Source organism: Dendrobates tinctorius, unplaced genomic scaffold (genome assembly GCF_039654945.1).
Source record: "Dendrobates tinctorius isolate UK_male_01 unplaced genomic scaffold, ASM3965494v1 ptg000143l, whole genome shotgun sequence".
In the NCBI taxonomy this organism is placed as follows: Eukaryota; Metazoa; Chordata; class Amphibia; order Anura; family Dendrobatidae; genus Dendrobates; species Dendrobates tinctorius.
Window position 1 is genome coordinate 6,581,208 of NW_027361810.1, and position 15,692 is coordinate 6,596,899.

Consider the following 15,692-nt stretch of genomic DNA (forward strand, 5'->3'; position numbering starts at 1 on the left):
TTGTTTTAGGAAATATTCTATGATGGGAGCGGCGCCTTTTGTAAACTGTGAGTAAATGGCTGCTGGGTGACAGAGGCTTTGAGGTTTCTTCTGCTGCAATCAATCACATCCTTTATTTCCTTCTAATGCACTTACAAAAAATGTTCTTGTTAAAAAACTTTTCCTCCATGAGACATCAACTTCCCAACTTTCTCAGGCTCCTGAATGGTGCTTCTCCCCAGCTACTCAACAATTACATAGATGGAAGTGACACTTTGTAACCAGGCAGCTTAACAATCTCAGACACCTGGGAAGGCGACTATTCAGTATTCACAGTTCACAAACTCCTGAGTATTGCAGCAGTGCGGTCACAGACAACACAACAGCCCGACCAAGCAGCAAGAGTGCAGAGAACAGGACCGCGCCAGACTCATGCTGATGGATGTTAGTCTGCACATTTTCCACAATCTGCATAATCCACTCCTTATGCGATCGACACTATGGCCACATATTGCACAAAACTAGGCAAGCTCTTGTACATAGGGGCAGTATTATGGTAGTTATATTCTTGTACATAGGGGCAGTATTATGGTAGTTATATTCTTGTACATAGGAGCAGTATTATAGTAGTTATATTCTTGTATATAGGGGGCAGTATTATAGTAGTTATATTCTTGTACATAAGGGCAGTATTATAGTAGTTATATTCTTGTATATAGGGGGCAGTATTATAGTAGTTATATTCTTGTATATAGGGGCAGTATTATGGTAGTTATATTCTTGTACATAGGGGCAGTATTATAGTAGTTATATTCTTGTACATAGGGGCAGTATTATAGTAGTTATATTCTTGTACATAGGGGCAGTATTATAGTAGTTATATTCTTGTACATAGGGGCAGTATTATAGTAGTTATATTCTTGTACATAGGGGCAGTATTATAGTAGTTATATTCTTGTACATAGGGGCAGTATTATAGTAGTTATATTCTTGTACATAGGGGCAGTATTATAGTAGTTATATTCTTGTACATAGGGGCAGTATTATAGTAGTTATATTCTTCCACATAGGGGGCAGTGTTATAGTAGTTATATTCTTGTACATAGGGGCAGTATTATAGTAGTTATATTCTTGTACATAGGGGGCAGTATTATAGTAGTTATATTCTTGTACATAGGGGCAGTATTATAGTAGTTATATTCTTGTACATAGGGGCAGTATTATAGTAGTTATATTCTTCTACATAGGGGGCAGTGTTATAGTAGTTATATTCTTGTACATAGGGGCAGTATTATAGTAGTTATATTCTTGTACATAGGGGGCAGTATTATAGTAGTTATATTCTTGTACATAGGGGCAGCATTATAGTAGTTATATTCTTGTACATAGGAGCAGTATTATAGTAGTTATATTCTTGTACATAGGGGGCAGTGTTATAGTAGTTATATTCTTGTAAATAGGGGCAGTATTATAGTAGTTATATTCTTGTACATAGGGAGCAGTATTATAGTAGTTATATTCTTGCACATAGGGGACAGTATTATAGTAGTTATATTCTTGTAAATAGGAGCAGTATTATAGTAGTTATATTCTTGTACATAGGGAGCAGTATTATAGTAGTTATATTCTTGTACATAGGGAGCAGTATTATATTAGTTATATTCTTGTACATAGGGAGCAGTATTATAGTAGTTATAATCTTGTACATAGGGGCAGTATTATAATAGTTATATTCTTGTAAATAGGAGCAGTATTAGAGTAGTTATATTCTTGTACATAGGGAGCAGTATTATAACAAACCTACTTCTCATCTCTCATATCCTCCCTGTCTCACAACCCTAAACAGTTATTCAACACCTTCAATTCTCTCCTCCGCCCCCCAGCACCTCCTCCCTCCCCACTCATCTCAGCTGAAGACTTTGCCTCATTTTTCAAGCAGAAAATTGATAACATCAGGGACAGTTTTGGTCAACAACCCCCAGAGCCCTTCCTCCCGACTTCCCAGCCCTCCACCTTCAAAACCAACTTCTCCACCATTACAGAAGATCGACTCTCCACTCTACTCTCAAGATCACATCTCACCACCTGTGCACTCGACTCGATCCCATCCCACTTCATCCCAAACCTCACCACAGTCTTCATCCCAACCCTAACCCATCTCTTCAACCTATCACTAACAACTGGTGTTTTCCCCTCAAGCTTTAAACATGCCTCCATCACACCTATCCTCAAAAAGCCCTCTCTTGACCCATCCTCTGTATCTAGCTATCGCCCTATATCACTTCTCCCATACGCCTCCAAGCTACTGGAACAACACGTCTACCTTGAACTGTCCTCCCATCTCTCTTCTTGCTCCCTCTTCGACCGCTTACAATCTGGCTTCCGGTCACACCACTCCACTGAAACTGCCCTTACTAAGGTCACCAATGACCTCTTAACTGCCAAGAGCAAGCGACACTACTCTGTCCTCCTCCTCCTGGACCTGTCGGCTGCCTTTGACACAGTGGACCATTCCCTATTATTACAGACCCTCTCATCCCTCGGCATCACAGACTTGGCCCTCTCCTGGATCTCATCATACCTAACAGACCGGACATTCAGCGTCTCCCACTCACACACCACCTCCTCACCTCGCCCCCTATCTGTCGGAGTCCCACAAGGTTCAGTCCTAGGGCCCCTGCTGTTCTCTATTTACACCTTTGGCCTGGGACAGCTCATAGAATCTCATGGCTTTCAGTATCATCTTTATGCTGATGACACACAGATCTACATCTCTGGACCAGATATCACCTCCCTACTAACCAGAATCCCTCAATGTCTGTCCACTATTTCATCCTTCTTCTCCACTAGATATCTGAAACTCAACATGGACAAAACAGAATTCATCATCTTTCCCCCATCTCACGTGACCCCCCCTACGAACCTATCAATTACAGTAAATGACTGCCCACTCTCCCCAGTCCCACAAGCTCGCTGCCTCGGAGTAATCCTTGATGCTGATCTCTCCTTCAAACCACATATCCAAACCCTTTCCACTTCCTGCCGACTTCAACTCAAAAATATTTCACGCATCCGTTCATTCCTCACCCAAGAATCTGCAAAAACCCTAGTCCATGCCCTCATCATCTCTCGCCTTGACTACTGCAACCTCATGCTCTGCGGCCTCCCCTCAAACACTCTCGCACCCCTCCAATCTATTCTAAACTCTGCTGCCCGACTAATCCACCTGTCCCCCCGCTATTCCCCAGCTTCTCCCCTCTGTCAATCCCTTCACTGGCTCCCAATTGCCCAGAGACTCCATTACAAAACCCTAACCATGACATACAAAGCCATCCACAACCTGTCTGCTCCATACATCTGTGACCTCGTCTCCTGGTACTTTCCTGCACGCAACCTCCGATCCTCACAAGATCTCCTTCTCTACTCCCCTCTTATCTCCTCTTCCCACAATCGCATACAAGATTTCTCTCGCGCATCACCCCTACTCTGGAACTCTCTACCACAACATATCAGACTCTCACCTACCATCGAAACCTTCAAAAAGAGCCTGAAGACCCACCTCTTCCGACAAGCCTATAACCTGCAGTAACCACCGATCGACCAAACCGCTGCACGACCAGCTCTACCCTCGCCTACTGTATTATCACCCATCCCTTGAAGATTGTGAGCCCTCGCGGGCAGGGTCCTCTCTCCTCCTGTACCAGTTATGACTTGTATTGTTTAAGATTATTGTACTTGTTTTTATGTATACCCCCCTCACATGTAAAGCGCCATGGAATAAATGGCGCTATAACAATAAATAATAATAATAACAATAATAATATTATAGTAGTTTTATTCTTGTACATAGGGAGCAGTATTATAGTAGTTATATTCTTGTACATAGGGAGCAGTATTATAGTAGTTATATTCTTGTACATAGGGGACAGTATTATAGTAGTTATATTCTTGTACATAGGGAGCAGTATTATAGGAGTTATATTCTTGTACATAGGGGACAGTATTATAGTAGTTATATTCTTGTACATAGGGGGCAGTGTTATAGTAGATATATTCTTGTACATAGGGGCAGTATTATAGTAGTTATATTCTTGTACATAGGGGCCGTATTATAGTAGTTATATTCTTGTACATAGGGGGCAGTGTTACAGTAGTTATATTCTTGCACATAGGGGACAGTATTATAGCAGTTATATTCTTGTACATAGGGGCAGTATTATAGTAGTTATATTCTTGTACATAGGGGACAGTGTTATAGTAGTTATATTCTTGTACATAGGGGGCAGTGTTATAGTAGTTATATTCTTGTACATAGGGGCAGTATTATAGTAGTTATATTCTTGTACATAGGGGCAGTATTATGGTAGTTATATTCTTGTACATAGGGGCAGTATTATGGTAGTTATATTCTTGTACATAGGAGCAGTATTGTAGTACTTATATTCTTGTATATAGGGGCAGTATTGTAGTAGTTATATTCTTGTACATAGGCGCAGTATTATAGTAGTTATATTCTTGTACATAGGGGCAGTATTATGGTAGTTATATTCTTGTACATAGCAGTAGTATAGTAGTTATATTCTTGTACATAGGGGGCAGCATTATAGTAGCTATATTCTTGTATATAGGGGCAGTATTATAGTAGTTATATTCTTGTACATAGGAGCAGTATTATAGTAGCTATATTCTTGTACATAGGGAGCAGTATCATAGTAGTTATATTCTTGTATATAGGGGCAGTATTATAGTAGTTTTATTCTTGTATATAGGAGCAATATTATAGTGGTTATATTCTTGTACATAGGGGACAGTATTATAGTAGTTATATTCTTGTATATAGGAGCAGTATTATAGTAGTTATATTCTTGTACATAGGGGGCAGTATTATAGTAGTCATATTCTTGTATATAGGGGCAGTATTATAGTAGTTATATTCTTGTACATAGGAGCAGTATTATAGTAGTTATATTCTTGTACATAGGGGCAGTATTATGGTAGTTATATTCTTGTACATAGGAGCAGTATTATAGTAGTTATATTCTTGTACATAGGGGACAGTATTATAGTAGTTATATTCTTGTACATAGGGGCTGTATTATAGTAGTTATATTCTTGTACATAGGGGCAGTATTATAGTAGATATATTCTTGTACATAGGGGGCAGTATTATAGTAGTTATATTCTTGTACATAGGAGCAGTATTATAGTAGTTATATTCTTGTACATAGGGGCAGTATTATAGTAGTTATATTCTTGTACATAGGAGCAGTATTATAGTAGTTATATTCTTGTACGTAGGAGCAGTATTATAGTAGTTATATTCTTGTACATAGGGGCAGTATTATAGTAGTTATATTCTTGTACATAGGAGCAGTATTATAGTAGTTATATTCTTGTACATAGGAGCAGTATTATAGTAGTTATATTCTTGTACATAGGAGCAGTATTATAGTAGTTATATTCTTGTACGTAGGAGCAGTATTGTAGTAGTTATATTCTTGTACATAGGGGCAGTATTATAGTAGTTATATTCTTGTACATAGGGGCAGTATTATAGTAGTTATATTCTTGTGCATAGGAGCAGTATTATAGTAGTTATATTCTTGTACATAGGGGCAGTATTATAGTAGTTATATTCTTGTACATAGGGGGCAGTATTATAGTAGTTATATTCTTGTACATAGGGGCAGTATTATAGTAGTTATATTCTTGTACATAGGGGCAGTATTATAGTAGTTATATTCTTGTGCATAGGAGCAGGATTATAGTAGTTATATTCTTGTACATAGGGGCAGTATTATAGTAGTTATATTCTTGTACATAGGGGCAGTATTATAGTAGTTATATTCTTGTGCATAGGAGCAGGATTATAGTAGTTATATTCTTGTACATAGGGGCAGTATTATAGTAGTTATATTCTTGTACATAGGGGGCAGTATTATAGTAGTTATATTCTTGTACATAGGGGCAGTATTATGGTAGTTATATTCTTGTACATAGGGGCAGTATTATGGTAGTTATATTCTTGTACATAGGAGCAGTATTGTAGTACTTATATTCTTGTATATAGGGGCAGTATTGTAGTAGTTATATTCTTGTACATAGGCGCAGTATTATAGTAGTTATATTCTTGTACATAGGGGCAGTATTATGGTAGTTATATTCTTGTACATAGCAGTAGTATAGTAGTTATATTCTTGTACATAGGGGGCAGCATTATAGTAGTTATATTCTTGTATATAGGGGCAGTATTATAGTAGTTATATTCTTGTACATAGGAGCAGTATTTTAGTAGTTATATTCTTGTACATAGGGAGCAGTATTATAGTAGTTATATTCTTGTATATAGGGGCAGTATTATAGTAGTTATATTCTTGCACATAGCAGTATTATAGTAGTTTTATTCTTGTATATAGGAGCAGTATTATAGTAGTTATATTCTTGTACATAGGGGCAGTATTATAGTAGTTATATTCTTGTATATAGGAGCAATATTATAGTGGTTATATTCTTGTACATAGGGGACAGTATTATAGTAGTTATATTCTTGTGTATAGGAGCAGTATTATAGTAGTTATATTCTTGTACATAGGGGGCAGTATTATAGTAGTTATATTCTTGTATATAGGGGCAGTATTATAGTAGTTATATTCTTGTACATAGGAGCAGTACTATAGTAGTTATATTCTTGTACATAGGGGCAGTATTATGGTAGTTATATTCTTGTACATAGGAGCAGTATTATAGTAGTTATATTCTTGTACATAGGGGACAGTATTATAGTAGTTATATTCTTGTACATAGGGGCTGTATTATAGTAGTTATATTCTTGTACATAGGGGCAGTATTATAGTAGTTATATTCTTGTACATAGGGGGCAGTATTATAGTAGTTATATTCTTGTACATAGGAGCAGTATTATAGTAGTTATATTCTTGTACATAGGGGCAGTATTATAGTAGTTATATTCTTGTACATAGGAGCAGTATTATAGTAGTTATATTCTTGTACGTAGGAGCAGTAATATAGTAGTTATATTCTTGTACATAGGGGCAGTATTATAGTAGTTATATTCTTGTACGTAGGAGCAGTATTATAGTAGTTATATTCTTGTACATAGGAGCAGTATTATAGTAGTTATATTCTTGTACGTAGGAGCAGTATTATAGTAGTTATATTCTTGTACGTAGGAGCAGTATTATAGTAGTTATATTCTTGTACATAGGGGCAGTATTATAGTAGTTATATTCTTGTACATAGGGGCAGTATTATAGTAGTTATATTCTTGTGCATAGGAGCAGGATTATAGTAGTTATATTCTTGTACATAGGGGCAGTATTATAGTAGTTATATTCTTGTACATAGGGGCAGTATTATAGTAGTTATATTCTTGTGCATAGGAGCAGGATTATAGTAGTTATATTCTTGTACATAGGGGCAGTATTATAGTAGTTATATTCTTGTACATAGGGGGCAGTATTATAGTAGTTATATTCTTGTACATAGGGGCAGTATTATAGTAGTTATATTCTTGTACATAGGGGACAGTGTTATAGTAGTTATATTCTTGTACATAGGGGGCAGTGTTATAGTAGTTATATTCTTGTACATAGGGGCAGTATTATAGTAGTTATATTCTTGTACATAGGGGCAGTATTATGGTAGTTATATTCTTGTACATAGGGGCAGTATTATGGTAGTTATATTCTTGTACATAGGCGCAGTATTGTAGTACTTATATTCTTGTATATAGGGGCAGTATTGTAGTAGTTATATTCTTGTACATAGGGGCAGTATTATGGTAGTTATATTCTTGTACATAGCAGTAGTATAGTAGTTATATTCTTGTACATAGGGGGCAGCATTATAGTAGTTATATTCTTGTATATAGGGGCAGTATTATAGTAGTTATATTCTTGTACATAGGAGCAGTATTTTAGTAGTTATATTCTTGTACATAGGGAGCAGTATTATAGTAGTTATATTCTTGTATATAGGGGCAGTATTATAGTAGTTATATTCTTGCACATAGCAGTATTATAGTAGTTTTATTCTTGTATATAGGAGCAGTATTATAGTAGTTATATTCTTGTACATAGGAGCAGTATTATAGTAGTTATATTCTTGTACATAGGAGCAGTATTATAGTAGTTATAGTCTTGTACGTAGGAGCAGTATTATAGTAGTTATATTCTTGTACATAGGGGCAGTATTATAGTAGTTATATTCTTGTATATAGGAGCAATATTATAGTGGTTATATTCTTGTACATAGGGGACAGTATTATAGTAGTTATATTCTTGTGTATAGGAGCAGTATTATAGTAGTTATATTCTTGTACATAGGGGGCAGTATTATAGTAGTTATATTCTTGTATATAGGGGCAGTATTATAGTAGTTATATTCTTGTACATAGGAGCAGTACTATAGTAGTTATATTCTTGTACATAGGGGCAGTATTATGGTAGTTATATTCTTGTACATAGGAGCAGTATTATAGTAGTTATATTCTTGTACATAGGGGACAGTATTATAGTAGTTATATTCTTGTACATAGGGGCTGTATTATAGTAGTTATATTCTTGTACATAGGGGCAGTATTATAGTAGTTATATTCTTGTACATAGGAGCAGTATTATAGTAGTTATATTCTTGTACGTAGGAGCAGTATTATAGTAGTTATATTCTTGTACATAGGGGCAGTATTATAGTAGTTATATTCTTGTACGTAGGAGCAGTATTATAGTAGTTATATTCTTGTACATAGGAGCAGTATTATAGTAGTTATATTCTTGTACATAGGAGCAGTATTATAGTAGTTATATTCTTGTACGTAGGAGCAGTATTATAGTAGTTATATTCTTGTACATAGGGGCAGTATTATAGTAGTTATATTCTTGTACGTAGGAGCAGTATTATAGTAGTTATATTCTTGTACATAGGAGCAGTATTATAGTAGTTATATTCTTGTACATAGGGGCAGTATTATAGTAGTTATATTCTTGTATATAGGGGCAGTATTATAGTAGTTATATTCTTGTACATAGGGGCAGTATTATAGTAGTTATATTCTTGTACATAGGGGCAGTATTATAGTAGTTATATTCTTGTGCATAGGAGCAGTATTATAGTAGTTATATTCTTGTACATAGGTGCAGTATTATAGTAGTTATATTCTTGTACATAGGGGGCAGTATTATAGTAGTTATATTCTTGTACATAGGGGCAGTATTATAGTAGTTATATTCTTGTACATAGGGGCAGTATTATAGTAGTTATATTCTTGTGCATAGGAGCAGGATTATAGTAGTTATATTCTTGCACATAGGGGGCAGTATTATAGTAGTTATATTCTTGTACATAGGGGCAGTATTATAGTAGTTATATTCTTGTGCATAGGAGCAGGATTATAGTAGTTATATTCTTGTACATAGGGGCAGTATTATAGTAGTTATATTCTTGTACATAGTGGGCAGTATTATAGTAGTTATATTCTTGTATATAGGGGCAGTATTATAGTAGTTATATTCTTGTACATAGGGGCAGTATTATAGTAGTTATATTCTTGTGCATAGGAGCAGGATTATAGTATTTATATTCTTGTACATAGGGGAAGTATTTTAGCAGTTTTTATCTTGTTTGTTGGTGTAGTATTATATTTGCATACATAGATCAAGGGCAATGTTGTACTGAATTTTTGTACTCTTTAGCAGTAACAAACCTTTTTTTGGTACTGTGCGTGTGTTATTGGTCTATTATTCCAGTTAAGTTGTGCATTATGGTTAGGGTCATCATCTCTATGCAATGCTTTATGAATAGTTTGGATATAATGAGCAATAGATTTACGTGATACTGTTATTTTGTATTTCTTTTGTAATGTTGAGTATTTGCACATTTTTATGAGCCGCATTATTATATTTTATTACGTTAATTAGTTACCGTTATTAGAACATTCCTTTATGTCATGGGCGGCATTCACTTCCTGTTCTCTTTTGCATAGTTTGAAAGCCTCTGAAAATGCGAGACGTCTTTGAACTGAATGAGACATTTTACACTGATATTTTTAGATTTTTGGGGTTTTTATAGTGTCCAGAAGTATTGGGAATTTTGACAATAAAGACAAATGAGTCAGAACTAAAGAATGTGGAATGTCAAATTGACTTTCTAGGAAATGAACATTTTGGTTTTCGAGGTTAGGACCAATCTAAACTGGCCAAACTTCCAGTACTGCAGCTGAGCAGAGAACATCCCTCTTCTATGCTTCACGAATACAGAATCCTTGTTCTCCGTCTCATTTCTGTCTTTTCCAATCTTTTATTGCTATGGAGATATTCTGTATTCTCCATTATCAGAGAATTTATGGCCGTCTGTCCTTGTGTTATCTAGTCTGTGTTCTTACAGATACCATAAACCAGATAACCAATCTTTTGTATGATCACATCCAGGAGGAACAAAAGAAGCTTACCCGTCTTTACAATCCCCCACAAAAGGACGAAAGTTATATTTCTATAGATTACATTGTTATTAAGTTACATTCTGTCCAATGTGATGAAGTCAAAGGATCCAACGCCCAGGCATAGGTGCATGCAATTATAACCAAGTGCCAGCTAAGTTTTACTTTACTGAAAAGGATTTTTCAAATTGATGTCAATATTGTTTATTCATCATACATAACAAAAAGGACAGCAACTTTTGTTCATACTTTTTATGGTGAATTCCTCTCTGTTTGCAAGGTCACTGCTTTGATTTGCCTTTAACTGTAGTGGTGACTATCCCCAGTTTCAGGGTCACTCTCTAGCAAGGTGCCAGCACAGCCAGAACTAATTTTTCTTCAACCATCTTCATAATCGTATCCTAGAATACCACACATGAACCTGTCTCAGTTCAACCTTGCTTCTCTCCAGCATCTGTCTGAATCTGACTTACTTCTGTCTACAGTCTGTCTGGAATTCACAGACTCCTCGGGCTTTCCATGTTATCTCAGCCACTCACGGACTATCTTTGTTTTTCACTGCTCATGTTATAGTTTTTGACACTGCAGTGAACTACTATTGCCACATGTAAAATTGTAGTTTTATATTTATTGACTATTTTCATTTTGCAACATAGAGCACAATGCACACGTTATACCTGAATATAACATAAAAAAACAGCAACTTTTTTTTATATTCTTTACGATGAAGTCTCTCAATATTTGCAAGATCACTGCTATGATTTGTAATTGTATTGGTGACTATCCCCAGTTTTAGGATCACTTTCTAGCAAGGCACCAGCAAAGCCAGTACTCTGCTCATTTTAAAATTGATGACACTACAGTGGCCACTAGTGGCTACAGGGAAGATTGCAGCTGTATATCTATTGCTTTAGACTACTTTCACTTGGCAATTTGGAGCACATATAAGATAAAAACATGTGAACATACAGGGGCAGAGGTTGTGGGTAAACATGCTGAGACACATTTGTTAAATGCTTATTAGAAGCTATTCCTCCCAATTTCCTCATAGGCACGCATGCTCCTTTAGTCGAGCATGCATATATTTCCAATACGCAAAATTAAATCTATTATCTCCTCTTGGAACAAAAGAGCTGGCATGTTGAGATCTAGAATCCCCAAACCTTTTTCCCAATCCGATCTGCCGTCAAGGGGGAGTTGGGACTTCTCCCATACATGAGATAGTCTACTGGTCCCATTGAAGTCATCTTAGTAGGCATTTTCCAGCCTCTGGAAGTAAACAGTGAAGGCTTTATTGTTAAAACAATGAAGAATTGAAAAGTTCAGTGTTTTTATTGTGTTTACAGGAGACACAATGGTTCTGACTGCACATTGGTCTTCATTCGTAGCACAATAGGACTTGGTCTCCGAACGTCTCCTTCTGAGCGTTCCAGCCATCAACTTGCTTTTCCGGGTTTATTGAGTTTTTGTATCCTCTTCCAAGGTCAGTCATCTGCAGCTCATACAATGGACATTCGAATCTTAGCGTGGTCAGAGATGTCGTCCAGCGCCAACTTTTAATAGCAGCATCAAATCCCTTCCAGCGCTTTCTCCTCCGTTGGTTCGCTGTCTGCAGCCTGCATGGCTTGCTGACTGTTTTTCTTATTCCGAGAGGCCACACTTACAGTCTTTGACCACAGGCCACTTGACAAAGCCAGCAGGGAAGCATTGGATTCAGTTTCAAAGTTTTGAGGGAATTGGTGCCATTCCGACTTTTCCGAGAAAATCTTGTGGTGAAGTGCAAAGACCGTACGGGATCATATTACTGCAGAATCAGCGTTTGTACTGACGTTTCATATCTCTCGTGTCCCGGGATTCTATACGTTGCCAGATGTAAACATATTAGTGATCTGGATGAAGCAGTGCACAATTAGCAGAATATCACGAGATTGTTTTACAGAGGTGCTTGGACAGGAACTCGGGTTACATTTTTTTACTTACATCGTGCCAGGAGCTTGGATGAAGAGAGTCTGGTTTCTTCTGGCCCATGGAGTAGAAGCCTCGGCCCCATTCGGTTTATCATATGACAAGTGAGTGCCTTTAATATACGTCCAGACACCCTCATATTGTTCCAGTAGATACAAATCAGGAAAAGAAAGAGATATTTTATCAACTCTTTACATAGTTTTATAAATCTTTTAAATCTTTGGGAATTGGAACCAGATTTCATCTGGACATCACAAAGATTGAAGGCAAGATGAAGTATGATGAGGAGGAAGAAGAATCTGGTGACTGAGTGCAACATGGAAATATTGAGCAAAGGCACATCATGAAAAATAGCCTCACCAAACCTTGTCCAATGACTAATGCACTAGCAGGACGCAGCAGGCTCCCAAAGATAAAGGCTGGAGCAGCACAGGTGCCCTCCACTGATGAAAACAGGCACCCTATTACTATAGCAGTGATGATGAAGGTGTTAGCTGCTCACAAGAGCTTGCAATCTATGAGGAAATAGGGGAGACAGGAAGGGTAAATGGTAAAAAGTGCTTGTATTGTACGGTGCGACCATCAGTATCATAAATAGGGAGTTCACATAAGGCTGCATGAACCAGGAGTAGTTAGATAAGTACCGTATGTTGAGGCGATAGGCCAGTGCAAAGAAATGCATTTTTAGGGCACACTTAAAACTGTGAATATTGGGAATTAATCAAATTGTCCTGGGTAGTGCATTCCAGAACAGTATTGCAGCATGTGAGAAGTCTTGAAGATGGGAATGAGAAGTTTGGATAATAGATTATGTTAATCTTATGTCATTAGCAGACCGGAGTTCACGAGAAGGGTGATACACAGAGATGAGGGAGGAGACATAGGGTGGTGCTGAACAATGGAGAGCTTTGTGGCTGAGAGTGATGAGTTTATATAGAACTCTATATTGGATGGGCAACCAGTGCAATGACTGGCACAGGGTGGAGGCATCGGTGTTGCAGCTGGACGGAAATATGATCTTGGCTGCTGCATTCAGGATGGATTGGAGAGGGGAGAGTTTAGTAAGAGGGAGACCGATCTGCAGAGAGTTACAATAGTCCAGACGAGAATGAGTAAGAGCAACAGTAAGAGTTATTTTGCAGTCAAAGCTAAGAAAAGGTTGAATTCTGGAAATGTTTTAGAGGTGTAGATGACATGAACAAGTGAGTGATCGGATGTGGGGGCTGAAGCATAGATCAGAGTCAAATATACAGTAATTCCAAGACAGCGGTCATGTTGCTGGGGAGTGATGGTGGAACCACACACAGAAATGTCAATGTTGGGCAAAGGTAGGTTAGTGGAGGAGGAAACATAACGAGTTCAGTTTTTGACAGATTCAGTGTCAGATAGAGGGAGGACATGATGCTGGAGACAGTGGTAAGACAATAAATGTCAGGAGTACAAGTGTATAATTGGTGTCATCAGCATAGAGATGGTACTGAAATCCAAATCTACTGATTATTTGCCCAATAAGGGCAGTGTACAAGGAGAAGAGGAGGGGAACTAGGACTGATCCTTGAGCAACCCCAATAGTAAAGGGGAAGAGGAGAGGTAGAGGAGCCAGCAAAAGATACAGTGAAGGAGCGGTCAGAGAGATAGGAGAACCAGGAGAGAACAGTGTCCTTGAGGTCAATGGAGTGTAGCCTAGTGTGGAGTAGCTGGTGATCCACAATGTCAGATGCTGCAGAGATCCAGGAGAATTAGCATGGCGTAGTGACCATTAGTTTTAGTTGCTAGTAGAACATTGGAGACTTTAGTGAAGGCAGTTTCAGTAGAGTGGAATCACTGATTGGGTGGATCAGGGAAATGCGGTAGATATAATAAAGCTCGACTTCAGCAAATCATTTGATAAAGTATTTCATACTATCCTCATTAAAAAAACGACCAAGTATGGTATTGACAAGGCTACGGTTAGGTGAATTCATAACTGGCTCTCCTGGTTCTCTTCCTATCTTTCTGACTGCTTCTTCAGTGTTTTGTTCACTAGCTCCATGTCATCTACTCTTCCCCTCGCTGTCGGGGTACCTCAGAGCTCAGTGACTGTCTATCTGTAGTCTCCAACATCATGTCCGCTCTCTATCTGAAACTCAACCTCTCCAAAACTGAACTTCTTCTGCTCCCACCGTCTACTAACCTCTCTAAATCTGACATCGCCCTCTCTGTGGGTGGCACCATAATAACACCTCGGCAGCAGGTGTGCTGTCTGGGTGTTATGTTTGACACCAATCTCTCCTTCACCTCCCTTATACAATCTCTTGCCCGCTCTTGCCGCTTACACCTAAAGAACATCTCTAGAATCCATCCTTTTCTCACCATGGAGACAACAAAAACCCACACTGTTGCCCTGATCCATTCCCGCCTGAGCTACTGTAATGTTCTGTAATCGACTTTCCCCTCTCCAGTCCATCCTTAATGCAGCAGCCAGGGTCTTCCATCTGCCCAATTGGTATTCGGATGCATCCGCTCTTCCCCAGTCCTTAAATTGGCTGCCCATTTGTTATAGTATTCAATTCAAAGTACTTGTTCTCACCCACAAAGCTCGCCACAGTGCAGCACCCCCCTACATCTCATCCCTCATTTCTGTTTATCGGCCTAGCCAATTGCTGCGCTCTGCAAATTACTTTTGACTAACCTCTGCACTAATCCGCACCTCCCACTCCCGACTCCAAGACTTCTCCCGTGTAGTGCCAATCCTCTGGAATGCTCTACCCTGAGAAATTAGGACCATCCACAACTTGCACAGGTTTAGGCGCTCCCTCAAAATGCATCTGTTCAGAGTGGCCTATCACTTTCACTAATCAAAGTCATTTTACGTGTGTGTGTGTAGCCCAGTGGACCCCAACCTTTCTAATCTAGAGAGCCACACTCAGCTCTGAGAGAGGGTCGCGAGCCACATCCAGATCCCTCCCCCCTCACAGTAGTGGCAACCAGAGCCCCCCATTATGGGTATAATGATAGTTTTTCCACAGAAATCCCCCAGAAGCAATACAACAAGATCCAGGGGTCCCCACAATTCCCCCATTCAATATTCTCCCATCCAGCACTCCCAACACACTGTCTCATCCAGCTTCAGGCACCACCTCTCACAGGTAGTATCATCCTGTCTCCAGCGTGCCATACTTAAATTAAATCAAAACCTCTAAGACCAGTATATGTGCATCCAGATCTGCTATTCTGTGCAGGGCTACTCACAAAATTCACCATTTTGAGATGTGCTCCTCATACCTGTTTACTTGACCTGGAGCTTATGCACCAA